Source organism: Pelodiscus sinensis, chromosome 8 (assembly GCF_052426305.1).
Source record: "Pelodiscus sinensis isolate ZL-2025 chromosome 8, ASM5242630v1, whole genome shotgun sequence".
NCBI classification, from domain to species: Eukaryota; Metazoa; Chordata; order Testudines; family Trionychidae; genus Pelodiscus; species Pelodiscus sinensis.
In genome coordinates this window covers 36,607,496-36,634,804 of record NC_143059.1, presented here as the reverse complement: position 1 = coordinate 36,634,804, position 27,309 = coordinate 36,607,496, and the positions used below count along the sequence as shown (strand labels likewise).

The 27,309-nt window shown below is 40.2% G+C and overlaps 1 protein-coding gene across 2 annotated transcripts in view; it reads left to right on the top strand.

The window, feature by feature from the left end:
* PRKG1 (protein kinase cGMP-dependent 1) overlaps window positions 1-27,309 on the top strand; it is a 935,506-nt gene that overhangs the window by 445,279 nt on the left and 462,918 nt on the right. The window lies entirely within an intron of this gene.

Below are 27,309 nucleotides of genomic sequence, written 5' to 3'. Positions count from 1 at the left end.
TTATTTCGAAATAGCTATTTCAGAATAGGCATTATTCCTCGTACAATGAGGTTTACAGATTTTAAAATGAGACATCTGTTATTTTGAAATTATTTCAAAATAACAGAATGGCTGTGTAGACGCTTGCATTTTTATTTCAAAATAATGCTAGTTACCTCGAAATAACAGTGCCGTGTAGCTGCAACCTAAGGGTACATTTACACAGCAGTGTTATTTCGGAATAACTGATGTTATTCTGAAATAACATAGTCCATCTCTGCACTACAAGCAATTATTCTGAAATAATGTCAAGCTGGAAGACTTCTTACTCTGACTCCTCTAACCCTCATTTTATAAGGAGTAAGGGAAGTCAGAGGAAGAGTGGTCTGCCTTGAAATTCCTGCTGTGTAGACAGTGCCAAAAACTAAAATAAGCTATTTCAACTTAAGCTATGCAATTGAATCTTTTTAGGGGAGAAAATTCTGCCATATTTTTTCTATCTGCAGCTCTCTTCCTAGCACCTCCTATATTGTGTGTCCAGTGCAGCCAATTGCAAAGGTTCAAAAACTGAGACAGTCACTATAAGTTGTGAAATTGCCCCCAGAACAATGAGTTTATTTTTTAAGATTATATTTTGTTGATGTTGTTGAAATCTCCCTGCCCAGTGTGCATATGTGATTGTACTTTCTGGAGTGTGACTGTTTAATATTGCCCAGATTGGAAGCAGGAGTAGTGGTCCACCAGGAGAGATAGCTGGAGAGAATGAGTTAACTGGACATTACCCAAAACTATTGAGTCATAAATAACTATCAATACCAAATTGTTTTTATTTCTTCTCTCTGGTTTTTGTCTTAGACTTGATTCATTTGTCACATTAAATAGTAGTTTAATTACACATTAATGGTGGTAATACTTAATAAGTTGCCTTTTGTTTATTAAAATTCATATGAACAAGTTAATATTTTTGGGGAGGGAGTCATTTTTTTACTATTTACTATTCTATATTAACATTAACTGCATTCTAGATTCATTTCCAAATGTTTCAACTCATATAATGAAATTAATTAGTTGGCTGTATGAAAAAAGACAGTGTTAATACATCTTGTGTTTGACAAGTGTGAACACAAATGTGAACTGAATACAAAAGTCATTTTGCTTTAAATTGGCAAATGGATTTTGAAAGCCTCAGATAGATGATGGATATTGGGAAAGTCGGCTTTACCCATTTGACATTGTTAGACTTTTCTAACTTAAATTGTCATTTAGCAACTTATACAATGGCATACTCTTAAGTTAAGCTTTCACTATTACTGGTCTTTTGCTGCTGCTGCTCTAAAATTCTAAGATGTCTGACATGTCACTTTTTTAAATGCACAAAGCATTTCTAAATCAAGGATGAATGATTGGTCCATGTGTATGCTGCTCCTATGGATTTACTTTCCACGTTCACAGCATATGTTAGTGGTTTACAGTGGTTTACTGTCGTATATCTTTATGGAAGGCACTGAAAGCCAAATTAAAAAAATGCTCATTGGTTGTGGGTCTTTTGTTGTCCTTATATATATACCCATGCCCCTGTAAACTCTACTCTAATTCATCCAGTGAAGTGAGTTTTACCCATGAAAGCTTCTGCCCTAACAAATCTATAACTATAGACCAGGAATGGGCAACCTAGGCTAGAGAGCGGGCCACATGAATAGTCATCCTTCATCTGACTGGGCTGCAAGATTGTTGTAATCAAGATGATCTCCTGGGATACACCACATAGTCTTGCTTACATACAGGTCACTTTATCAAGGTTATGTGATAGTAGGAAAACTACATGTACAGAAACCACTGTAAGGTGGCAAACCTGCACATGGGCATCGGTAAACAAAATGTCTTGTGGGCCAACACTCAGAACCCAGATGGGCTGCATGTGGCCCTTGAGCCACAGGCTGCCCACTCTGTTCTAGACTGTATCTGAGAGTTGTGGTACATGCACACCAAGCTCAGTAGGGTTCTGTTCAGCAATCAAAACAATAATATGAAACACACTAGAAATGTATATGAGTGCTGCAAATAGAAGGTTGGTTAGTGATATTTGTATCCTTTTTTCACCCTCATCAGAAAATTGGGGCGGTTCATTTAATAATGTTGGCTATGCTCCCAGTCAAACTGTTATGTAAAGCATTAATACCTCATAGGAAAAGAAGAAAGAAATGCAAGGCACTGTTAATGTAGTGCTATGTGTGAAAATGAGTGAGCAAGTCTGTTTGCATCGATTTACATTCAGTGGACATTTTTACAGTTATTCTGAAATCGAGAGGGCTAGAAATATTTTTTAAAATGAAAACAATCATGTATTGAAGCATAATTTTGGAACAAAGGGTGAATTCCACAGTGAATTCCTTTACTATAGAATTGGAGAATATATAAGGTTCTGAGTATAATCAGGAATTATGTCAAGAGTGGAGGCAAACTGGAACTCTGATATGGATGAAGACAGGAGACTTCTTGGCTCTCTTAGTAGGGTTGCCAGATGGATAAACAAAAAATACTGAACACCCCTCTCCCCACCCCTGAAAAAAACCCACTGGGGAAAAAATTCTGTTGACCAAAGTTGTTGAGCAAAAAAATAAAATAAAATAAAATTTAAAAAACCAGCTTGGCCCCTTTAAGAAATGCCTTTGAAGCTTTTTAGCCCTAACAGGCTGCAGGTGACCATCTGCCAACTTGTCTTCCTGCTCTGGGCCAGACAGCTCCTCTGCGGAAGGTAAGCACCCGGTATTTTCACCTCCTGGCCGGGAAAAAATCAGAAAATACTGGACATTTTAGGTGTCCAGTATTTTCTGAAATTTTTTACTGGATAGGAGGTGAAAATACCGGCCTCTCTGGGTCAATACCAGATACCTGGCAACCCTATCTCTTAGCAATGAAAGAAAAGAGTCTGTAGAGTACCTAATCGATGTTCAGATGTAGTAAGAAGCCTGTATACTTGGCCCACAGGTATATTTTGTCTTCTGTACTTGATGGGGAGCAGCTTTAATCAGTCAACATAGCATGCCTGCCTCAGGCTTGCAGTTTTGGGGGGCAGTGCTCCCCCAGGCCTCCCGAACTATGCTCATGACAGGCATAAATTGACCTCTATATGTGTGTGTGGAGGGAAGGGGGGACAGCTCCAGTCCAGAGGTGCTGGAACTAAGGGATTAACGTTTTTTGTTCAGTGGCTTTCATCACACCTAATATAAAAACTGTGACTGCACTGCACCAATCAGCCTAATGGAGGAGAATGTGTGGGCCAAATTTGATTCCTGCTTCAGACCTGCAGTTTGGTGGGGCAACAGTTTCCCTTGCCCCTCTAAAACGAAACCCATTGACTTGCTGTAGGGTTGGAGTGCCTTCTGTAATGATGGCCTGTATGGATTAGATGGTCAAAAGGCTCGGGTGCCAACCTCTTTGTTTTCCAAATGGATTCAACTTGTTAGGAATGGTGCAAGCGAAGGACAGAGAAGCTTTTGCCTACTTCGGGTTTTCTCACTTACACTTATAATATATACTACAAGGCAGAAGATAGAAATGTTTAGAAACAAAAGTTCAAGAATAAGAAAAATTGTATATAGTCAATGCACAAATGTGGGAAGAGAGAGAAGAATACAAGCAAGACCTGGAAATATTACTGAAGACAGAATCTCATGCCTACTGAGTATAATTCAAGACTGGTAAAATGATTTCTGTTATATTGTAAGTCAGGCCTGGGAAAAATACAGCCTACAGGCTAGATCCAGTCCTCCAAGCATTTGCCAAGCCCCATTTCTGTTTCATAACTGGAGGGAAGTGGGGGAAGCTTCAGGAACTACCCCCACCCCCAGCATAATCCCATTGCTGACAAAATTACAAGAGTTCACAATGCTGAAGTTGTAAGCATTGAAAAAAGGAAGAGCTATAATTTGAGATTAGAAAAGAGAGAGTTAAACAATTAAAAAAAACAAGGAGATTAAGCAAAATGCAGGACTATGTAGCACTTTAAAGACTAACAAGATGGTTTATTAGATGATGAGCTTTTGTGGGCTAGACCCACTTCCTCAGATCAAATAGTGAAGGAGATTACTAGGAGTAAATTAATCAAGGAGATTAATTTACTGAAAATAGCAAAGAAGTATTGATATGATTTTGAAACAGTCTGCCTAAGGAAAAGGAATATGGCATGGTGCTAGGGTGGACCATTAGGTCACATGTATTCACAAATGCTAATGAGCATGGTTTGATAATGGAGATGTGTAATTGAAATTTTATTGAAAAAGATTATACAGGATTAGGAGAAATGATTGTGGACCTCTGTTACAGAAAACTACGAGCTAAGAAGTGAACAAAAAGTTATTGGACTTGTGAAATATCTCAAGATATTTCAGAGGATTTGTCAGCTATGCAGATATTGATTTAATAATAAAATGAAAAATGTCTCAATAACATGGACTTCTTTCCAGATACTACATTAAAATCTTAAATGGTCACTGAGGTATTTGCCATTTGAAACCTTTTATGTTGCTTTCTGCTATATATAGGCAGTCCCTGGGTTACGTACAAGATAGGGACTGTAGGTTTGTTCTTAAGTTGAATCTGTATGTAAGTCAGAACTGGCATCAGCTGCTGCTGAAACTGATCAGTTTCAACCGCGGCTGAATCTGGACGCCAGTTCTGACTTGCATACAGATTCAACTTAAGAAACCAGGCGTCCCCAAGTCAGCTGCTGCTGAAACTTATCAGCAGGTGATTCCAGGAAGCCTGGTGCAGAGCAACTCTGCCTTGGGCATCCTGTAGTCAGCCGCTGGTCAGTTTCAGCAGCAACTGAACCAGGCAGCTTGGGGATGCCTGGGGCAGAGCAGCTGGGGTGCTGCTGGGTTGTCCAGTAGAGCAGCTCCTCGGCGCTACTGGAGCAACCCAGCAGCACCCCAGCTGCTCTGCCCCAGGCGTCCTGATTCAGCCGCTGCTGAAACTGACCAGCAGCGGCTGAAGCAGGACGCCTGGGGCAGAGCAGCTGGGGTGCTACCAGGTTGGTCCGGAGCTGCGCTGTGGGACCAACCCGGCAGCCCCCAGCTGCTCTACCCCAGGGGTAGGCAAGAAAAGCCTGGTCTGCTGGGGGGGGGGAGGCACTATCTGAACCCCCCCCCCCCCAGCAGACCAGGGAGACGGGGGTGGCGGGACCGCCCAAGTCCTCCATGGCTTTGCTCCGTCTCCCTGGTCCGCTGACCTGGGAGACGCAGAGCAAAGCCGCAGAGCATGCGGGCAGCAGGACAGTCCAGGCGCGCCGCTGCTGTCCCACTGCTGGTGTGCTCCCCATCTCCCTGGTCTGCTGGTCAGACCAGAGAGACGGGGAGCAAAGCCACGGAGCACACCCGCAGTGGGACAGCCCAGGCGCGCCGCGGCTGTCCCACTGCGGGCGTGCTCCGAGGCTTTGCTCCCCATCTCCCTGGTCTGCTAGTCGGGAGATGGGGAGCAAAGCCACGGAGCATGCCCGCAGGGGGACAGCTCAAGCGCGCCCGGGCTGTCCCACTGTGGGCATGCTCCAAGGCTTTGCTCCCCGTCTCCCTGCAGACCAGGGAGATGGGGAGCAGCTTTTCTCGCCCCGGAGGACGGGGGCGGCGGACCGCGGCGCAACTGGGCGTCCTGCCACTCCCGTCCTCCGGGGCAAGAAAAGCCCCGTTTATAACTGTGGATCCGACGTAAATCAGATCCGCGTAACTCGGGGTCTGCCTGTAGTGTCTCCCCCAGAAATCAGCACTCAAATGACAAGTATTTGATATGAGCCATTGTCTGTTCTGAGGCAATAATCAGGCTTTTTAATAATCGTCCATTGCACTGCAATGATATTATTCTATAGTGATTGTTAAAGCCACTGAGAAGTAGTGGGCTTACTCAGCTTGTATAAAAAACATCTACGCAGAACACCTCTAGGGATATCTCCAAGACATATGCAGAAGCAACAGCTGCTACACTTTCCCCTGTATTTGGAAAGCTGGTTTACTTATATGTTTATTGTACTTGATCTCCTATATGAAGGCACCAGTTTTCCATACCAAGTGCCTCTGACTTTAAAAAATATATATATATATATAAACCACCACCACCACCAACAAAACCAGCAGCAACCCCCCGGAAAACTCCACGACTAGCAAAACCCAGGAATTGAGACTAATCCCCCCAAAACATCTGTCCTCTGTAAGTATTCACCCCCACCAACCAGCCTTGTTTCACAGCTGAGGGCCTCTTACAGAATAGTCTCACTTGAGTTCCTCTGTCAAATCCTGAGGGATCTGGCACATGGTCTTCTCGCACCACATCTGTGACAATAGGAGAGCTGGTTGGAACATATTCAATATAATGAAAATATTTCATCAAAACCTGAGTGTTTAATGGTGATGTGTGGGTTTGCCTGGCATTTCAATTGGGAAGGTTTTGTTCTGAGCTAGAATGAAAGCCCATTTAAAAATCTCCAAAGTTTTCACAAAGCAGAATTGTCATCATAAAACCAGCTCTGGAAGGGAGATCCTTGGTCATTTGAGGCTGAATAGAGGGGAGAAAAATACTTCAAACATCACTCGGAAAGCCAAGCAGCCAGTAATGTGTGTGTTCTTGGTAATGTACATGGCTCACCAGACAGACTGTCTGATTCTGCACCATCTTCAGTTTTTGGATGGTTTTAAAGTGTCATCTTAAGTAGTCATCTTAAGGTGACACATACTGTAGAATTTTAGGTGTTGCTTGCAACTTTAATATTCACATTTCTTGCATTCACAGAGAACAAAGGGCAGGATTCTGTTTGCTTTCTGCCCAGGTGCACCACGTCTTTAACATTTCTGCAAAGGAAGAGCCAAAATCAGACCCATAAATTATGACTGATGGCCTTTTAAACATAAAAATGTGAAGATGTTAGGGGAAAAACAGCCTGCATAAAGGAGACCCAAACAAGACCTGAAGATGTAATAGTGCAGTATTTGCAACCCAAAGCACTCAAAATTCCTGGGTCAGTCCCTGAAATCATAAATTTGGCTTCAGAATTATGAGAGTTAATGAATAAATGAATTCTGGATTATTTTTTGTTTAGGCTTCTAATATCTAAGTCTTCAGGATTGGTAAAGTTTTTAAGCATTTCTCTGCAACCTTCAGGAGCTGAGATGTCCTTTTGTTAATTAAAGAAAAAAAAAGAAAATGCCCAGATGCTGTCACACAATCACATGCCTCCAGGATCTGGATCTCAAAGAAAAACAAAGAATATCTGGAGACGTAGGATAAAATTACAAGAGCTGGAAGTGCTGAAGTTGTATGCACTGAAAAAAAGAAAGAGCTATAACAAGATTTGAAAAGAGAGAGTTAAACAATGAAAAAAACCCAAGGAGATTAATTAACTGAAAATAGCAAAGAAACATTGATATGATTTTGAAACACAGCAAGCAAGAAAAAACAGCAGGAACTAAACAAAAGCATAGTTACTGCAGTGGATAGTAAATTACAAGAAAGTACTATGATTCACAAAGATTTCATATCAATAGGATGATCTGATGGTCCCATATCTAAAATGACAGTGTCATATTTAAGCCTTCTTGCAGGTGTCCCTACTTTTTTTTTTTTTTTAAAGAGCAAATTGGCCTGTATTTTTTATTTCTTTCCCTTTCCACCAGCACTGGTATGTCCTGCTGCTGGCCAGATCCTTGCTCGCCAGACACCCACCAGCAGTGAGTGGTGGTGCTGGTGAGAGAATCCAGTGGCTGACAATGGGAGTGTGTGCGCAAGGTTAGTGGTTGAGCAAAGCTGCAGCATGTGGGACCAGTTGATCCTCTGCTGATCTTTCAGAGTAGTCCCTGCTGCATACCAGGTCTTGGTCTGCAGACCCCTCCCCCACACACACCTGTCCCCATGCAAATCTTAAATATAAGAAGGTAAATAAAAAGATATCAGGTATTTCTTTTTCCACGGGGGCTCAGTCAATTTAATTTGAACATTTGTTCTGCATAATTTTGATTGATTGCCATTGAACTTGCTTGAATACGAATAATTTTACCAGGTGTTCCATATTCAGCATAGGGAAATATGGTCACCCTACATATCAAGCTCATTGCAAAGGTAATGTTTGATTGTAAAATGCAATTCACAGGTTAATGTCAGGAAAATGAACCTTTAAATTATACTTAAATCATTATACTGTATTTTCATGAAATTTAACATAATTCATGAGGTTAAATGCAATATTCTTTTCAATAGTGGGATAAATATAGCTAGTACATCAACCAAAAAGAATTCTCTTCGTGTGTTTGACCATAAGAATTCTCTACAAAAACTAATCTTTTGGGTTTGCTTTCTTGAAAGAAAAAAACCAAAACAAACAAAAAAACCCTCTCGCGGTATTTCTGCAAATGCATCTTAATTTGTTGGATTGCTTTCTTTTATATTGTATTAACACATCAATTAGGGGGGGAAAGTATTGCAAACCCAAGATGCAGTTTATCATAATTGTGCTGAGAAGCTTTAAAAACCATGCAATCCTTTTCAAATTAATTATGACGTTATTTCATCTATGAGTAGCCAAGAATTAATAATGAACCTAATAATTCCCTTTTCTGCATTTCTTTGTTAAAAATGAACACTTTTAATTTTATAATGAGGTAGTAGAATTCATGAACTTCACATTACCCAAGCTACTGAAAAATAAAGACCTGTGCAGCTAGTATTACAGATGTCTTCACAATAAACATTCCATTCTGATAAATTCTTAATTCATTTCCAGATGGTCTTTGAATTACCTAGGGATTTACTGTATACTAATGTTAATTCATGCAATATTCATGTTATGGTAGTTTTAGAAATGCATATACTCTGTAGATTACAGTCACAAGATGGGGCACATGATCTTTAGAGAGAATGATAGTGTAGCTCTGGGATTTCAAAGTGTGGGGCATGCCCACCAATGGCGTGAAAGATTAAACTGGCATGTATATAGAAGTATAGAATAAAGTGGATAGGCTTTTAACAGCACATGGTGAAGTAGCACTGTGTGTGTGAATGGCGCTTTTTTCCCCTAAAGGGGATTGGGTTGCTAGCATTCTACTCACCCAGAACTGTACATTCTTGCCCTGCCCCACTCCACTCCTTGTCCAAAGCCCTGTCCATCAGTTACTCCCATCTCCCCCCTTCCCTATGTTGCTCACACTTCCCACCCTCACTCCCTCATTTCCACCAGGCTGGCTCAGGGGGCTGGGAGGTGGAAAGGGGTGAGAGCTCTGACTGGAGACATGGGCTTTGGTGAGTGCCTGAGGATAAGGGGTTCAGAGTGCAGAAGGAGGCTTGAGGCTGAGGCAGTGGGTTGGGATGTGAGAAGGAGTAAAAACTCCAGCTGGCACTGCAGTCTATGGGGGGAAGGGATAAAGGGTGTGAGGTACAGGAGGGGTTCCTGAGGTGGGATAGGGGATTGGGGTGGAGGTATGTGAGGGCTCTGGCTAAGGGTGCAGGAGATAGGGATGAGGGGTTTGGGATGCAGAAGGGTGCTCCAGGATGGGACCAATGGGTTCAGAGGGCAGAAGGCTGATCAGGACTGGGGCAGAGGGTTGGAGTCTGAGAGAGGATAGAGATCTGGGTGCGGGCTCTGTGGTGGGACTGGGCACAGGCCCACTATCCAGGGAGGCAAAAAGAGGCCACTACCCCAGGGCCCAGAAATTTAAAAGGGTTAGGGCTCCTTTCTGCTTGAGGCCACAGTCCTCCTGTGAGCATGGCACCACCTTCCTCCACTGGTCCAGGGGCTTGGGAAGTCTGTCATCTCCCTTGCCTGGATTTGTGGGTGCAGGAGAATGCTCTGGCCTGGGACCAAGGGATTTGGAGGGTGAGGAGAATTGGGGTTGGGACATAGAGTTGCAGTTATTTTTATCTCATTTGGGAGGGAGAAAAACTTTATCCATATGAAAATTATACTAGATTTTTGACAAGGTTATTAATAATACTCTCCTTTTAGCCATTTTTAGCCATTTTACGTTCTATTTTTGGAGATAAGAACTCCTAACCCTGGTTAATCTGTGGTCCTTAGACAAAGTGTCTCATATGGCATGAATCATTTTTTTTTATTGTCTTTACTTCCATGGTGGATCCTATTATGGGATCAAAGGAAGTATGGGCAGATTTTCTAATTTGTTTTGAAGGTTAGAAAAAATTGTTCAAGGTAAATCTGTATATATTTCCCTTGCATCATGCACAAAATCTTTTCAGGTTCTTCCTTCAGGGCACAGTTTCATTGTTCAAACACAAAATTCACAAAATAATGTATTTCCCTCACCAAACCTGGCTGTAGGGGCATAAAGGCTTTTGCATTTCATTCCCCCAGCCCCCACAAGACCAACCATAGTTTTTCACCAGATTCCTGTTCCAAAGTGCAAAGTAATATGCATTGGAACAAATAATCCCAGTTACACTCTATATACTGATGGCTTCTAAATTAGCTGTTATCACTCAAGAAAGGGATCTTGGAGTCGTCATGGAAAACTTCAGCTCAGTGCCCAGCAGCAGTCAAAAAGGCCAACAATGAAAAATATTAACCAAGTGGTCAAGGATGTAACCCTACACTTGCTGGCAGTCCTAAACTCTGACTGGCAGGAAGGAATCAGGGAGGATCTGGCTAAGATGCCCTATTTTGTATTGGCCACTGTTTGAGACAGGATACTAGACTAGATCGAAAACCTTTATGGAAATTCTTATGTTACTCTGTGAGTAGTCTCATTGATAGCCACTATGTCTTGTTATCTCTACGTGAATTTTTGCTATAGTACTAAATGTCATAATAAGAGAAAAAAAATCATAATTTACCAACTAGTACATATTACAGCCAGAGTGATTAACACAACAATAACAACAAAAATGCCACTGAAATCTTAATTTTATTATTTAATTTTACCATTTTCACTAAAGGCACATTTTTTTAATGTAATGCAGAAAAGACTATTTGGTATTAAGATGTATTTATTCTTTGTTTGAAGTCAGTCATTTCATTGCACCAAATTCTGACATTTAAAATCTTGTGGCAAGAACCTCATTTATTATGTATTGTGACGATAATTCATTTTCTATGAATTTGTAAGGAGCAAAAGAAATAATGGAGTACATAAACTGTGTGACACTTAATGAAGATAAAGAGTAACTTAATTTCCATGTTAATTCCTTTGACTGAAATGACAGTATGCAGCTGTACAACCTTTAAGATCAACTTAATTGCTTCACTTATGGATATGTATATGAAAGTATCTCGTTTAAGTTTCCATATACTCTAGAACCATATTATTACTGAACACCTCAATTCAGACTGTTAATTGGAATTTTAGAAGTTTAAGGGCAACATTTGTAGAACAATCTTCACTTATAATAGCTTTTTGCATATGTGCAATGCATGTGATAGTAATGCTGTGAAGTTTTTTTTCCAAAGAGTGGTGAGAAGAATCCCTGAAGTAAATTGATCTTTAATTTTCATGATTGTTCCATGAATTTCCTGGTAGTGTCATGTTGCTATAGAAATAGGTGAATTTTTGTCAAATTTCATTTTATGTTTTTTCAATTTACAAGATTGCAAGTGCAGAGGGTATATCAGGGAATATCCCCATATCAAGACAATAGGGCTAAGTCTAGACTGGCATGATTTTCCGCAAATGCTTTTAACGGAAAACTTTTCCGTTAAAAGCATTTGTGGAAAAGAGCGTCTAGATTAGCATGGTCACTTTTCCGCAAAATACTTTTTGTGGAAAAGTGTCTGTGCCAATCTAGACGCGCTTTTGCGCAAAAAAGCCCCGATCGCCATTTTCACGATCGGGGCTTTTTTGCGCAAAACAAATCTAAGCTGTCTACACTGGCCCTTTTGTGCAAAAGTTTTTGTGCAAAAGGACTTTTGCCCAAACGGGAGCAGCATAGTATTTCCGCAAGAAGCACTGATTTCTTACATGAGATCGTTAGTGTTCTTGCGGAAATTCAAGCAGCCAGTGTAGACAGCTGGCAAGTTTTTCCACAAAAGCAGTTGCTTTTGTGGAAAAACTTGCCAGTCTAGACACAGCCTAGCAGCAACAATTTCAGGTAGAAAACACATTTAGACTCTGTAATATGTTACCTTTAAATAATTAGCTTTTATTTGTCATATAGTAGCAGAAGTAATTACAGTGATTTTACTTTTAGGACCCCATTCAGAACTTCTCTCTCAGATGAAATTCTTCTTGACTTTAAAGATATTTTTCCTGAGTAAAAAGTGCAATATTGGACTTTTAATTGAAATAATACCCAAACTCAAGCATTTAAAAAAAATGGGTCAGGCACCCAAAATCACAGGATTAAACAAAATTACTTCCTTTTATCAGTCTTCTATTTTTTTTAAGGCTTTAGGATTAATGTTTTCAAGATTTTCACCACAGACACAAGGGATAGAAACTTACTTTTTGTGGAAAAAAAGAGAACTCAGATTCTCATGTAATCACAGAATTCCAGGAATTGGAGCTTTAAATAAGACACAAAATATTATGAGATGCCTGATCAAATTATGGGAGCTGTCAACCCTGTGATAGGAAATTGTTTAGGAATTGATCTACTATGCATTCTTACTTTATGTATGGTGACTGTAACTATGTAAGTGTTTCTGTGTATTATACTTTTTCAAGGTATGTGTCTGAGTGGCAACTTCCCATTGTAGCTAAATGGATGTGCCACCTTAGCTCGACATAGCACACGCAAAATAGGGATGTAGAATGCAGGGGTTGAAAGGCGGATTGTCTGAATGGCGGAAACAAAGCTTTGAGTCCTCATTGAGTTTTCAGTGCTCTGCACAGAGAAAAAGAGCGGACCATGGCTGCTTTAGGTCCCTATTAGTTCTATTTTAGAATGTATTGTCTTGATTTTTATAACTGCTATTTTTTGGTGATCTACCTAAGGCAAAATCATGGGCAAATTTTTCCTTGCATATGTGAAATGCACCATGGATTTTTACATACAATACAGTGTTACATACAAGACAGCATATTTCACACTCATTCTGTGCCTGGAACCAGTAGTAACAGGAGTTGGGTCTTGAGAGCTATTCATATGGAATAATAGTAAAAATAATTTTACTGAAGTTTCAAATTCCAAAGGCTACTCTAGTGTATAAGACTGAAAAAATTACGAAGTTTAATGCTTGTCATCCTAAACTTCATATTTGGGACTAAATGAAAACATAAAGAGTGTTTAACCAAATGCAGGTCTCAAACTGTAAAGAGTGAACTTATGTTTGTTCATTAAAAGAAATATTTCTTATCTATTATAAAGCTATGTCATAGAACACAGGCAAATAGACTTGCATTCAACAGGTTTCATTGGAACTGTTTTTATCCTGGGTATTGATATCACCTACCTAGGTCAATGTCTAAATGAGTTCTCTGCTGACATCTGGTGATGAGCTGTGGAAAAAGATTTCATCAGCTAATCTCATTTGCATGGGAACACCCACCCTCCCTGGGTGCTCACCGTGATTGGATGGCTTGCCCAAATGATTGCTTTTGACTGATGTTGGATCCTTGGTCCTGTTGTTATTGGGGAGTAATAAAGGGTTGCTATCCTTTTTGTATTAATTAAAGGCAGCAGAATTCTGCTTGGCATACCCTGTTTGAGGACTCACCCTCAACTAAATGGCCCTTACCAGACAGGGATATGGTTTCCAAAGCCCAGTGAGTTGAAGGAGAGTGGTGAGAGGTATTTGTGCTTGGTGATTTTGTCCCTTTGTCAGGGCCCTAGACACAATTTGACTCTTCCTTTCGTCCCTGGGTATTAACTGAGCTGATTAAGAGACAAGTGAGAGTCTTGTTACACATGACGGAGCTGAAATCACTGATACATACGTCTAAGCATTAAATACATAGGTCTAAGCATTAGACTTGCTTTGGGAAAGAGACTGCCCAGGGTGTGCTAGCAGTGAGAATCTCTCCACTAACAGCTGAATTACTGAAAGCTGTGTTAAGTGCAAGACCTGAAGACATCCTGGCAGTTCTATGATGGGCTAGCAGGACAGCCTGTGGAGAGGCATGATGATCAGCTGGCAAGGCGGCTGGCAAAGAGGAGCCCAGTGGAGAGGCACGGTAATCAGGCAGTAAGGTGGCTAGCAGAGAGCCAGCGATTGGCGAGCAGGGTGGCTTGTGGAGAGGATCAGAGCAAAGCCTGTCAAGGAGATGTAGGGATCAGGCAGTAGGCTGGCTGGCAGAGAAGAGTGGAGTTCTGATGTCCAAGGAAGTAGCATGGCAGCAGAGTGAATCTAGTGCCTTCTTCCCTGCTCCAAACCCAGGGAGGGAAGTGAACTCTGAGTCTGCCTTGACCAAGTACAACAACTATGAGTGGTGTGCAGAGAAATGACAGGCGTGTTAAAGGGACTTTTAGTTGCTGTATTTAAGAACCTGAGGGAAAAGGATAATGTCAAACTTACTAGGGGGAGGATCATTTGCTCAGTTTGTTTATGAATACTGTTTGTGGTGTTTTGCCAATGAAATGTTGAGTTACTTTACCCCTTTCAATAAAAGTTTATTTGCTACACTCAGACTCTGTGCTTGCAAGAGGGGAGGTATTGCCTCTTACAGGTTACATCTAGAAGGCATGAGTTTGTGTCAGGTCCAAAATTACATGTTTTCTAATTCAAATAACTGCTAGAAATTAACTGAGGATCTAAGATGGCCAGGTGAGCATGTCTACTTTGCCACAGTATGTCTTAGTTATTTTAGACAGGAACAAAACTCGAATAACAAAATAGGACTAGATGGAGGTCCTTAATACTGAATGAGGCATTGGGATTCCCCCAAGATCTCTGTCCACTTAGCTTACAGTGAACTCAGTTTGACTCCAGATTTGTCAGCCAGGTGTTTGGCATAAAGCAAAGCAACTCTGAATTGATCATGTCACTAGGAATGAAAATGAAGGCAGGGTACATCACAGTGCCAAAATTACACAGGAATACTCCCCCTTTATGTTTGTTATGCATCACACTGCCTTTACTATAAATTGCATTACATATTTTTGGATTAGACTGGTTACTTTGCAAGTCCCAATCACTGTGCCATATGCTCTATTCAGGCATTGTCCATATCTGACTTACCTTTGCCTCATCAGTACATTCCTATTTAATCTTGTCCATTGTTATCTTAGTGATCATAAATGATTCTCTGGGCATCCTACTTCTTCTTCTAACTGTCTCAGACATTCTGGCTGCGTCTAGACTGGTAAGTTTTTCTCCAAAAGCAGCTGCTTTTGCGGAAAAAATTGCCAGCTGTCTACACTGGCCACTTGAATTTCCGCAAGAACACTGACGATCTCATGTAAGATTGTCAGTGTTCTTGCGGAAATGCTATGCTGCTCCCGTTCAGGCAAAAGCCCTCTTGTGCAAATGCTTTTGCGCAAGAGGGCCAGTGTAGACAGCTCAGATTTGTTTTGCGCAAAAAAGCCCCGATCGTGAAAATGGCGATCGGGGCTTTCTTGCGCAAAACCGCATCTAGATTGGCACGGACACGTTTCTGCAAAAAGTGCTTTTGCGGAAAAGCATCCGTGCCAATCTAGACGCTCTTTTCCGCAAATGCTTTTAACAGAAAAACTTTTCCGTTAAAAGCATTTGCGGAAAATCATGCCAGTCTAGACGTAGCCTCTGTGTTTTAACTTCGTGACCCATTTACTTACTGTATTTAGCACCAAAATTCTTTTGTAAGTCAGATGATTCATTTGCTTCCCTAATCCTATCTTCCAAGAATGACACCTCATGAATTTAATTACCAATGTTGTGCCAGTACCACCTATATGAGGCTTAGCAGGGACTTGTATCTGAGACTCCCATATCAAAGGCAAGTGCTCTGATCCACTTGGCTGTAGAACATGAGACTCATTCTCACTTTTCTTCTCCTAACCATTCACAATTAATCAGAGAAACATGAGATCCAAAAAACCTTTCTAATGAAAAGGTTGGGGAAGCCAGTATATTTCTGCAAAATGTTTGAGCTTCAACCAAACAACACAGTTTATTGATAATGTTCCAACCAGTTCTAATACCTAGCAATATGGTATGGGGTGTTCATTTTTTTTCAGCAAAACTAGGGGAAAACACTTCATTTAAACTTACCATTGAATCATAACAAAGAACAGTATACTTTTCATTAACTATTTATTATTTAGTTCATAACAGTGGCTAACCTGGAAAATTATCACACCATGTCAAGTATTTCTCATGTATCAAATTAAATAGAAATCAGTATGAGGTGCTATATGTTCTGCCTGATTTTAACAGTGTAATACAATGAAAGTTTAAAAAGAAAAATATATCGGAGTTTGAGAGGCTGCTGTAACAATATTCATTTTTAGCTACTTCACTTACCTATCCAGTTTCCTAAATCATAGCATTGGAATTGCTTAGGCTTTTGAACACTTGCCAAAATAAAAATGATATTCTGTACAAGAAAAATAAGATGATTGCTTATTTTCAAGCAGCAAATAGAATGGAGGAAACATACAAACCAACTTTTGCAGGAATCAGGGTTGCTCACTGGTAACAGCTGAAGCATTTCTTCAGGTATAAAATTTAAGATACCATCTCTTTACACTTGAAATCTACTTAGTGCCCTCAGTTTTTATATATAATCCTGACTACTGGGTTTCAAAATTTTGTCATTTTTGCATTAGTGCCAGGTGAAATTCATAGTTAAATTCTGTCACTTCAGTAAATTTTGTTCATTGTTAAAGCAGGGTTATATTCAGTAGTTGGCAATTTTATCAAAGAAAAAATGTGGTCATGGCTCAGTGCTATAGGTTTATAAATGTCAAAAATCCTAATAAGCTTTGATTGTCAGGATTTTCAGTCTTCTGAAGAGGAGATATTCTTCAAGGTTATTTATAAAGTACCTGAGATGTGGAAAATGGTATCCACATTTAAATGTTATGAGAGAGCAAAAACTGTTTTTTTTTCTTTCAGTAACATAGTTGCAGTACTTCAGTTCCACTGACTTCCTTAATGTGGTTAATGTGCAGATGGTACACTGTTATAGATGTAGGCTGACTTGAAAATATTATTTTTACTTTTTTCTTCCTCTCTACTTTTCTGTTTGTAGTCTGGGGAGGTGATAAACTAGAGGATAAGCACCAGGGAGGATATTTATCTTCCTTAGACTGTTATAATCCCACAACTCAGTTCTGATTACTGTAATTTTTTTCTCAGCTTGATTGTCATGGCTTGAATCAAATGCCAGTTTGTGGTGGTTAGGATCTGTAGCATTTCACAACATTGTTATTAGTTGACTTTGATTGCAAACCGTACTCCGAAATAATGATTTCCTTGCCACTAAACTGAATTCTCAAAATGTAAAAGATAGGACCTTTCACAAGTGTTTGCTGCTGGTGAGACACCTCTGCCCCCTGGCCACCAGTAGAACCATTAACTCTTTCCATACTCTGCATTTATCTAACAATTGCAAATGTAATTTGTAGATTGGGGTTAAATTAAACCACACATACAGGCAGTCCCCGACTTACGAGGATCCAACTTACGTCGGATCCGCACTTACGAACGGGGCTTTTCTCACCCCGGAACTCGCGGACGGCGGGACTGCCCAGAGCACAGCGGTCCCGCCACCGCATCCTCTGGAGCAAGAAAAGCTGCTCCTGGTCTCTCTGGTGTGCTGGGGGGGACTCCCCAGCACAGCAGGGAGACCCGAGCAAAGCTGCACAGGCGGCGGGACCCCGCTGCCCGTGTGGCTTTGCTCCTTTGCCCCGGAGCAAAGCCGCACAGGCAGCGGGGTCCCCCACCTCTGTGGCTTTGCTCCTGTCTCCCTGCTGTGCTGGGGGGAGTCCCCCCCAGCACAGCAGGGAGACCCGAGCAAAGCCGCACAGGCGGCGAGGTCCCCCACCTCTGCGGCTTTGCTCCCTGTCTCTCTACCTCCCCTGCGTCGGAGTCTCTGGCAAGAAGGAGCCGAGGAGGGGAAGGGCCGGCAGGAGTACTTACACGCTGTTATAGCAGTGCCACTCTAGGGGGCGGCCTGCTAGCCCGACGGGTACCATTGGGGAAAAAATGCTCCGGGCGTGGCGCGCATGCACCTCATTCGAATGGACATGAGCAACACATCTCGAAGAACAACAGTTACAGATAAGTAACTCTGTTTTTTGAAATCCTAAATATATCCTGCTTCCTCTTGAATCAATATGTTAAATGTTGTAGACATCCTGGTCTTTTCTCTGAATCTCCCCCTCCTCCCTTTTGCCAGGTGAGAAACAGAAAAATGGTGTATGTCTGTCTACACAAGTAAGACAAATATGTAACACAAATCTTTGCTAAAGGACCATAGTTAGGGTCATGAAATCAGGCACACACTAATTAGGAAATACCAGAATTAAGGTAGTATGCAAAACCTTAATTTGGATCCATTGTGCTAATGCATTATGATTAGAGAAGTTTGAATAACCGAATCGTTTTTGGTAAACTGAAAAATATTTTAAAAAATCACGAGGGAAGCAGTGTTGAACAAAATGCTTTGAGTGAAATAAAATATTTTGGTTTTCACTTTCACTTACATTTTGAAAAACAATTTTAATACAAATAAAGTCAAATTCTAAACTGAAATAGTAAGTGGAAATATTTTCATTTAGGTGTTCAGTTGAAATGTTTTGACTCTTAGAGAAATATATATTTACAGAAACAATTCCGCAACATCGATATGAATTTGTGAACTGTTTCTGTGAATCTGAATCTGCGTGTGTTGGTGGGAAAAAAGGTTTTGTCACAATTTTCCCCATCTATCTCTAATTATGGAACAGTCTTTATTATACATTATTGTTCCACAGAAAGGGTTTTATGTGATATCAGTCTCTGGAAAGCCATTTCATGCAGTGATGTTACATTCACTTTATGCAGAGCATGTGATACCAAAGTTATATCCTAAAGCCACATATTTATGCCATATCTGCTCACAAATAAGAAACACAGCATACATAATCTACAAGTAAATTTCTACCTTTTTTCCCCCCTGGTAGAATAGTGTACTCTTATCTTTTTGCTCTGAAAACATGCATTTCAGGCACCAAAAGGTGTGAAGCCACCCCCTAGATTTATATTCGGGTAAATCAATCATATGTCTTCTTCTCTTCCTTTGGGATATTTCTGTACAGGCCTGTGAGAGTAACTCCCTTTCTGTTGCTATGGTAAAGCACTCATTTCTCCTGATCTTGACAGCTTCCCTATTTGCTCAAGCCAAAACTTCAGTGAATTCAAGGGATTATGGAATACTTAACATACGTGAACAGGGTTATGTACAAATGTAGCCTAATTGACCTATGATAACTGCTATTTGTGCTTAATGTGTGCAGATTATATATGGCATAGATAACACACAAAATCATTATGATATATATTAATGAACAAGGACAGAAACTGCTTCAGAGAAGGCTGGCAAGACTGTGTAGCAAGACTGCATTTGTAGCCCTAAGCTGGGAAACTTTATTGTAATGTTTCCCATGTTTGTTAACTGCTGTTCAGTGCTGATAAGGATTCCATGGGAAAAAAGAGATATGGGTAATAGAAAGTTTTTTTCTTTCCTGAATCATTTCACCTGTCATTGTTTACCTTTCTCAAAAGGATGTTTAGTGAAGCTGAGTGAGTAATTTGTAACAAATGAATTACAATTTTTGCTTCACAAGGTGCCTGTTCGCAGATTACAAATCTATTTATTCTTTGAATGATGTCCCAATCGGTGCTCCACTCTGGTTGCTGGTGTGTCCTCGTGTCAGCAACCAGAGAGTTTTCTAGCAGTGCCCCTCAGTGCACCTGCCCTGGTGCCTCCTTGTGTCATTAGTGTCTGTTAGGCATGCATGTGGTGCAGCCCCCTCAGTTCCTTCTCTAATGTCCTCAGTGGTAGACAGAACTCTATTCTCGCATCCCTTTTGTCATGATAAAACAATAAAAAATAGTTAATTATCCTCAGTTTTCCTCCTCTATCCAAGTTTTGAATCCCACCCAACCTGATGCCCTTGGGGAGGGAAAGAAGAACCCCATTCTTTTCTTCATCATTCACCCAGACTTCGTTCTTCCTCATGCCTGGATCCCCAGGCTTTAAACAGTGTGAGTTCCGCTGAGAGGCTATGCCTATTTCTGACGGGCATGCCTCGTGCATAAAGTGTCTAGGAGAGGCCCATCTAATGCAGAAGTGGGTGCATTGCTCCAATCTTACAGCTAGAGCACATCGCGATTACACCAATAGGTTAAAGACATATCTTTTTGCAAAGTCGCTTCAATCACCATGGGACAACTCACCTCCAGACCTAACCTGTCAGAGGAGCTGGATTATAGGATTTTCCTTCCATGCAGATCTATGCATATCTCCTTGTCAGGCCTTAATCAGTCACTCAACATCACAACATCACAATCAGTCTTCCTATGACATATACTTATCAGAAAGAAGTTGTTCTCACAGTCATTTGATAGCCATATGTTGACGACCCCTCGAGGGTACTAAGGGAGTCGGGCCTATCTTTTTATACACTTAAGGTACATGCAGCAGCAATAGCAGCCTTTCACCAGACCACTGATGGCAACTCTTTCTTTTCAGACCCAAACACCAGACAATTCCTTACTGGTCTCCCAAATATTTTCTGTCTGTTCGTCCTGCAGTCCCCCATTTGAGACCTTAATCACGTCCTTAAAAATTTGACTAAACTGCCCATGGAGCCTCTAGCAACTTGTTCATGGTTACACATATCCACGAAAGTAGCCTTTTTGGTGGCCATAACCTCCAGCAGGAGAGTGGGGGAGCTTTTGGCTAGACCCTGAACTCTCCTCCACAGAAAAATCTCGGGTTGCCAGTCCACGGACGCACCAGCACCCATAGTGGTGCACCCATGGGGACACACATCTCAAAGAACTCCCATTACTGCACAGGGGGAGTAAATATTTTTTTTCAAATTCTACCCAGAAATTTTTTTTGGAATGGTTTCCGGGGTCAGATCTTCAGCTTGTGTAAATTGACACAGCTCCATAGACTTAGTGTAAACATTCCTGCCAGTAAAATTGTTCACTAAAATATTCATAGACAGTGAAGAGAACAGATCTAAGAATACAGTAAAAAAGAATTAGTTTTAAAATGAGATTAAGAGTAATGAAAAAGTCTGATCTAGTCTTAATCCCATGAAGAGAGGCACACAGGGACACTCGTATAGTAGCTCATAAACCCAGTATATCAATGACAATTTATAAGTGCATGAAGTGTGTCTCTTTGCAAGATCAGAGCCTATTTCAGTAAGTGCTTTGAAAGCTGTGTATACAAGGTACTATGGAAAGAATCTCATTGAGTTTTATTTGTTTTTTTGAGTCAGGCTCTATTGCAAGTATCACTCTGTATCATTATTATTATTTGATTTTTATTATATGAAATTCTTTCTTTAGAGTAAGACCTTTATTGGTGATAGATTTTTCAGAAAGCTTCCAATTTGTTCATAACCTTCCATCTTCATCCTTCCACAACAAATACTCTCACCTATTAAGAACTTACATACCCATAGAGCCATCCATCAAGATTGCCCTGAAAACGAAACAATGTCTTAGGATTCTGAATATAGAACAAATATGAATTAATACAGGCTATACAGTATTTAATCACTGTAAGTAGATTGTTGTTGTTGAACTTTGCAGTGAGTGTAAATTATCTCAATAATTTTATTATAAAATAAATATAATAGCACACGTTGTTCTGCAAACAGATGACCTATTGGTATTCCACATATATTTGTTCAATGGACACAAGAAACCTTTTTCTCAAGATAGTTTTGAGAAGCATGGCCAGTCATAAAGCAGAATCATTTTGTTTGAAAATGAACCACTTGTTAAATAAATCATGATCCATGATTAGTACTTCTAACATTCTTTAAATCAATAGAAAGCTTTTTCATAACCCTTTGCCAGGAGTCAGTTGTTTTAGATATAATATTAGTGTCCATTTTCAGTAATTTTGGGTGATTCTTTTTTTAATTCTCAAAACTGAAATACAGAGGGAGTAATTTTGTATTACATTAAGATGTCTGTTAATGCCAGGTGAAGTTTTTTAAAAAGAATCAGAATACAGTTGATGAACAGCTTTAAATTTCTAGATGATTATCACTTATTTACAGGTCATTATAAACTTGCACTTGAGCCATTCATATTACGAGTTTTAAAAATAATATTTAGCCAAAAAATGATATTAAAAATAATTTAGGTGGTCAAATCATACACCCAAAATGCCAGACTTGCAGATGTCTGTGTCATCTTAATTCTGCCTCTTTATGCATCCAGTTTGTGAAATATATGAAGCAAGTATCTGTGGAAAATGTAGAAGGTGATCATTAAAGACTGTATCATAATGCACACAGGTGAGGATAGAAGAATTAATGTATGGAAGAATTAATGTTTTATAGGCAAACTTTCTGACATTTTCTTACTTTTGAGTGCTTGTCCTTCCATTTAAATAACTTCTTGTGTGTGGAATTTTTAACTTTTTTTTAAATGAAAAAGTAGAAATAAATTCCTTTATATAGAGCTGTAATAAATCCTCTCTCACACTCATTTCTGTATTGTCAGCAAGGTTTGAGCCCTGTAGCAGAGCAGCATGTCTTGCTACCACACGAGCTTTGGCAGTAGCATGAACTCATTATTTTAAATAAGAGACACAATGATCTCATGGACGGGGTATTAGTTTGGTATGTAAAATGTGTGGGTTCAATTCCCTGCTCTGTCACAAGATGCCTATGTGTGTCTGGATAAATCACAGTTTCCCATTTATGAAACAGGGATGACAGTCCTTCATTACCTCACAGGAGAATGTTACAGATAGTGATATAATCACATATTCCCCACCACTATGATATGTAAATACCTAAACTGGATTCAGTTGTTTTTCTGGCTAGCTGCCAAATTTTTTCCAAGAAATGCAAGCAAGACAAATTTAATGGTAATTTTTAACAGTTAATAACTCAGATAAACCTGAGACAAGGTTAAATGCATTTCTTTAGTCTAAGCATTTATTTCAAAAATTGCAAAGACCTATGGTGAATAATTTAGGTGTTAACTTTATAAAAGTTTTTTTTATGGAACTTCTTACTTTCACAATGCCAGGCCTCTCAATGGAGTAGATGATCACTTGTCCTTTATTTGCATGTCACTTCAATAGTGATGTAGTTGTCTCTGACCAGTAGGCCACACTGCCCGGTGATAGAGGGGCTAAATATGGGATGATGGATTGTGTAGCCTGCTCTGGAAAAGAAGATGTGTGGAGTTTGTGCACTAACAACAACATGTATATATGGATGCATATGACCCTAAATAATCACATATTTGAAGTATCAGTTTTGCATATCTCTTCCAGCATTTCAGCTTTCTTTCTGCTCACAGAACCATAGTACAACTTCAGCTTTGGCCCGGTCACTCTTCACTTCCCTTTCTGGCAGTGGTTTTTTTTTCAAAGTTCCTTTGCACCAGTAGTATTAAGGGATCCTCACACCTGCTTCCCAGACTATGTCATTGGCTCTGTAATGTAGGCAGTCTTTCCATTCACTGTGTCATAGCCACTCTGCAGAAGATGATGTGGGAATCCAGGTCCATCCCCTACTTTGGGTTCCAGCCCAGCACTCTGTAGTGAGCAGGTAGTTGGTCTGGGACTTCACTAATCTTACTTCTCTTTTCACAGGCCTACTTCCTACAGTGCTTCTCTGAGCTGCTTTTTCATCAGCCTTCCGAGTCAGACCCCTCTCTCTGAGCCTGCTAGAAAGACTCTTCCTCATGAGTTTCCATCCCTTTACTCAGGCGATTCTTATCTCCCTTTTCTTCTCCTTACCTCAGGGGAGAGAGATTTGCAGCCATGCAGATTGTTTGAAGGTCAGAAGTGGAGGTTCAAGAAATATTTTTCAGAATGTGGTCTCCATCAAGTTTGGTTGTAATTGTTTGAAAATACCATGAAAGTGTTCCTATGTGAGATGGTAGATGAAGAATGGGGATTTTCTCCCTCTGTTGAAGCAGCTTCTCCCAGGGTATATTGGTGGCCTACTTCAGCAGAGAGGTAGATCACATTATGAAGTCTCCTTGTTTGGTGAAGGCAGTTCTATGTCTTAAAGTGTATATTTTGGACTTTCTCTTCAGAACAGATTCTGTGGCATACCTGAGAACGTGACTGGATTGATGACAGTAAGGGTGTCTCTAAACTATACCCCTTTGCCGACAGAGCGATGTAGATTAGGCACATTGCTATTGCAAATGAAGCAGGGATTTAAATATCCCGCACTTCATTTGAATAGAAATGGCCACCGCTTTTTGCCGACGCAGCACTTTGCCAGCAAAAAGCGGCAGTCTAGAAGGGGATTGGTCGACAAGGAAAGCCTTTTCTGACTGATCCTGTAAATATCTTTGCATGAGTCATAAGTAATGAGAAGGAAACTTGCCTGTAAAGGAACGTGAAGGGCTTCTGTAAAACCAACAGGCTGGCAAAAGGGTACAACATTGCCAAGCTCATCAGAAACAGCCTCCTCACAGACCAGAACACGCAAACTCAAAGCAACAGCAGAGATGCAAAACCTGTAGACTATGATGATCAATACGCACTACTTCAAGATTCCTGCACATCCCTCTCACAACATGTAGTGTGCCTCATTCAATGTGCCAGCAACAAACTACAGACAGGCACTATACTACTGAATAAACTGACACAAAAAAATAAGACAAAAACAGTCTATCACCTGAGGACAAACACTTTTCACAAAGTGGTGTAAAGTGGTAGTTAGTCTGTAACTTTAAAAACAATAAGCAGTCCTCTGGTACATTAGTGAATAATGAATTTATTAAGCCATGCACTTTCATGGGTAAAACCCACTTCATCACATAAGCTGGGAATGAACATTATAGAACCCAGGTTACAGGCAACCCCTGACTTATGACCTCCCCCGACTTACAACCCCCCCACATTTACAACCACCCTACTTCAGTCCAGCCTCTCAAGCCCACCTGCACAACAAGCTACAAGGTCAGCAAGTCACCCACAGGGCCAGACGGCTGTGGGTGCAGCTTGTGCCACTGGCTCTGGGGACATGGAGCTGCCTCCACCCGGCACAGCCCCCTACTGGCTCTGGGAGCAGCTTGTGTCATGTCACCTCCACTCGGAAAAGCCTCTGTCTGGCTCTGGGAGCAGCTCACTCTATGACCCTTGCTCCGGGACGCATGGAGCTGCCTCCACCCGGCACAGCCCCTGGCTGGCTCTGGGAGTAGCTAGAACCATGCCGCCTCTACCCGGCTCAGCCCCTGGCCGGCTCTGGGCCCAGCATGCTGGGAACTACAACTCCCAGGAGGCAAAGTGGGCCAGGAACAGAACCTCCATTTATATCATTGCACCTATGGGAAATAAGAGTTCGACTTATGGCAGCTCAACTTAAATGGTTCTCCAGGAACCAATTGGTCGTAAGTGCAGAGATCACCTGAATATGTAACCACAAGAGGCGTTACCTGTCAATTGTTGGACCAGTGTAATGAAGTAAATGCTGGATGCATTTGCTATGGAGATGTGAATTTCAAGGGTGGGGAATTTGCCTTTGTAATGTGTTAATCAGTTAAGATCTTTATTCAAGCCTAAGTTGATAGAGTTGAACTTGCAAATGAACTGCAGTTCAACTGGTTCGCTCTGTAATCAGGTGATAAAATTATTTTGTAGAAGAACTACTACTTTTAAATCCATTATTGAATGTGGAGGGAGGTTAAAATGTTCCCCTTCAAAATTGATCACTCTGTACCTGACCTCTTACATATCCTCCTGCAAAGAAATCTGCACACTCCTTTCAAAAAAAATCAAAGGAAACTCTATAACCATGGACTTATCATACATGCTGGTTCCATGGCTCATTATAACAATTTGTAATACGTTAAAGCCTGCTAACATTTAATTGCTAACTTCATTTTAAGTGGTCTCCTACAGCAAATGTGAATCACTTATGCTAAACAATCTGTCCCAATTTGTGTTTACTTTGGATTCTCGGGTTTTCTTCTCCAGACCTGAAGAAGAGCTTTGTCATGTTTGAAAGCTTCTCCCTTTTACCAATATAAGTTGGTCCAATAAAAGATATTTTCACACCTACCTTGTGTCTCTCTCATCCTGGGACAATCTGGCTGCAAAAATACCTCAGTCAAAGTATGCATAAATTACATTGAATGTTGACATGTCCTGAACTGTGCTGTATTTAAAGTACCATACTAAACTTCCTGAACTTTTATATAAAAATGTCTTATAAAAATCACAGATTTTTGATTCACTTGTAATTCTTAAAAACGAAAAAAAGTTTCAGGTTGAAATAAATGAAAATAGACTATTCAGTGAATTGAAAAGTAAATCATTGTTGGGTTGCATTAATTTTAAAAAGTTTTGATTTTAAAATAAAATTAGACTGTGAACCAAAATGTCAAAATGCTCCATTTAAAAAAAAAGTGTGAGAAAAAAGTATTTTTTCAATGTTTTTCTTTTTTATGATTTGGAAGAAATGACATGAATTTGCAAAACATTTCTTTGTCATCAAATATGTACTTTTTACTGAAAAAAACCAAACTCTATTCATTTGTAAGAATTGGCTTTGGTAAAGCAAATGATTTAAGGCCTCACAAAAATAATTAAGCTGAGGCAGAAGATTTTCCTTGTAGTTTGAATTTATTTTCATTTTCATATGCCTGTTGACTTTTTTAATTTAGGCAGGACAAGAAACATCAATTATTGAGGAGGAATAGCTCAGTGGATTGAGCATTGACCTGCTAAACTCAGCATTATGATTTCAAGCCTTGAGGGGGCCATTTAGGGATCTGGGGCAAATCTGTCAGGGATGGTACTTGGTCCTGCCATGAGGGAGGGGACTGGACTAAATGACCTCCCTTCCATTTCTATGAGAGAGGTGTTATTATGTTGTTATTATTATTCTAGTTGATCTGGCCAGAAAGTATTCCTTATCTCTTCAAAAAGCCTATTCTAATGAGAATTCCAGGCTAATTTCTAAGTTAAAGAGGCTTTTAGTAATCATTTGAAATTTTACGTGCTTAACCTAACCAAATCCTTTACTAGATATAGAAAATATATATAAAATACTACCTTTTCAGAATTTTGAATTCTTTTGCAAGTCAATTAAACAGGAATCTTGTGTTGTTTCTGAGAAACTCTTTGTGATCACTGGATGTTAAGTATTCTTACTTGCACTGCTGATTGTAAATTTTTACCTGGTTTTGATGTCTCTATTAGTAGTCATCAGAAGAAAAAATATGCACATGATGGTGACCAAATTTAATTCTTTGAATGCATAATCAAAACA